The sequence below is a fragment of the Rhinopithecus roxellana genome, chromosome 20, assembly GCF_007565055.1.
Source record: "Rhinopithecus roxellana isolate Shanxi Qingling chromosome 20, ASM756505v1, whole genome shotgun sequence".
Lineage (NCBI taxonomy): Eukaryota > Metazoa > Chordata > Mammalia > Primates > Cercopithecidae > Rhinopithecus > Rhinopithecus roxellana.
The window spans coordinates 3,494,737-3,497,206 of record NC_044568.1 but is presented as its reverse complement, the minus strand read 5'-3'; the positions used below and the strand labels follow the sequence as shown (position 1 = coordinate 3,497,206).

Sequence of the window (2,470 nt, the reverse complement as noted above, 5' to 3'; positions counted from 1 at the left end):
GGGACAGATGGTTCAAGCATTTTACGGTCACCATCTCATTTCATCATCACCATAACATAGAAGATGGATATCATTAACTCTACAGAGAGAACTGAGGAACAGCAGCAATGAGTTATTTGCTGTAAAATTTAACCCAAGTTTTCCTTTCTTTTTTTCTTTTTTTAACAGATGCCCAAACTCCCTTTGTTTCACACAGCTATGCTAATTGTGAAGCCAAGGATATGACCACAAACAATTAAGGTTTAATTTACATGACTAACCAGGCGAGGTGGCTCACACCTGTAATCCCAGCACTTTGGAAGGCCGAGTCAGGTGGATTACCTGAGGTCAGGAGTTTAAGACCAGCCTGGCCCACATGGCAAAACTCCGTCTCTACTAAAAATACACAAACTACCCAGGCGTGGGGGCAGACAACTGTAATTCCAGTTACACAGGAGGCTGAGGCAGGAGAATCACTTGAACCCGGGAGACAGAGGTTGCAATGAGCCGAGATCGTGCCGTTGCACTCTATCTAGCATGGGTGATAGAGCAAGACTCCGTCTCCCTGCCCCTCCCCCCGAAAAACTTTACATGAATAAGCTTTCTTCCCCATGAAAATAATATGTGTCAGTTCGCACTTGTTCTAACACACACAAAATCCCCACCCTACCTGGCACAGATACACTTAACGTGCAATATTAAGTACAATTTCCATTTTATTTTTCTCCAGAGAATAGTCTGTCTTCATTCTTGAAGGACTCAGCTCCTTACATGGGCTTTGGTGGGGGTCATGGGGCAGTGCCCGCAGGTGTAAATCGAGGTGGGAGTGTTTGGTCCTTGCGGGCTTCACAAGATGGATTCCTGACTACTTTGCTGTGAACTGCACAGCTTACACAGTAACGTAGCTTTACATACAGCTTGGGAAGCACAAAGTCATCGAAGATGCTCGCTTCAGAAACGTCCCTGACTGCTGCGGCCTCCACTATGTTTCAAATACGAATTTCTTAATGGTCTTGTCTCTGGGGAAGCGTTGGGCACAGTTCGTGCAGCAAATAGGCTGCATGTGACCGCAGCCCTTTTTGGCATGACTGTTGTTCCTCCTTTTCTTTGTCATCTTGGAGGCACGGACCAGAGACCCCAAGTTGTTCTTTTAAAATATATATATATATATATATTCGGCTGGGTACATTGACTCATGCCTATAATCCCAGCATTTTGGGAGGCCGAGGCAGGCAGATCACCTGAGGTTGGGAGTTCGAGACCAGCCAAAGATTTTCTTTCAGCCTGGCCAATAGGGTGAAACCCCATCTCTACTAAACATTCAAAAAATTATCCAGACATGGTGGCAGGCATCTGTAGTCCCAGCTACTCGGGAGGCTGAGGCAGGAGAATCGCTGAAACCCAAGAGGTGGAGGTTGCAGTGAACCAAGATTGCACCGCTACACTCTAGCCGGGCATGACAGAGCGAGAGTCTGACTCAAAAAAAAAAAAAAAAAAAAAAAAAAAAAAAACTTGCAGTCCCAAGAGAAAATCTGGTTGCTCCTTCCTAGACCCCTTTTGTTTAAACAGCTGTGACTGAGGGGAGCACTTCATGTGGTCATAAACGGTGGCCAGTGTTCTACCCCAACTGTGGTTACAATTTCAGAGAAAGAAAGTCTCTGTGAACTCGCCACAACTGCCTCCAAAAGCATGAAATCATTATTCAGCATTCTTCATATTTTCGTTTATCCATGGTGTTGTCAGCAATATGTAATATTATCTGTAGTATTTATGACACTGTGTTTGCTTGGTTGCAAGAGAGGAGTTAAGGTTAAAAGTAACAATCTCGGCGGGGCACGGTGGCTCACGCCTGTAATTCCAGCACTTCGGGAGGCCGAGGCAGGCAGATCACAAGGTCAGAAGATTGAGATCATCCCGGCTAACATGGTGAAACCCCATCTCTACTAAAAACACAAAAGATTAGCCAGGTGTGGTGGCAGACGCCTGTAGTCCCAGCTACTCAGGAGGCTGAGGCAGGAGAATGATGTGAACCTGGGAGGCGGAGCTTACAGTGAACCGGGATCATGCCACTGCACTCCAGCCTGGGTGACAGAGTGAGACTCCATCTCAAAAAAAAAAAAAAAAAAAAAAAAAGTAGCAATCTCAGGTCTGGTTATAAGCATTTTGGAAATAATAACTTATTTGATACTTATTATTACCCTATGCACTTAGCTGCTGTTATCCCCATTTTATAGATGCCAAGGTAGGGAGAAAGAAATATATTAAGAAATAAAGAGAGCAGTTTTTGATGACAGGGATTTACTTACAGGTCTTCTGGTATACAGTGTGTACTGTGTGTATGCACACACGTGTATGTGTGTGTTGAGAATGTGTAAATTCTGTACCAGGGTGTGAATAAGTGGAGAGTACGAGTCAGGAGTGACAGAGATGACAATTCCTGGTGTGCTGTTGATTTCAAGTTAAGTGTATAACCATGGCATGAATGAGTTTC

General features: G+C 44.6%; 1 pseudogene; it reads right to left on the bottom strand.

Moving 5' to 3' along the window:
• Positions 1-746: 746 nt before the first annotated feature.
• LOC115895296 lies at positions 747-1,093 on the bottom strand (annotated as a pseudogene).
• Positions 1,094-2,470: the final 1,377 nt, after the last annotated feature.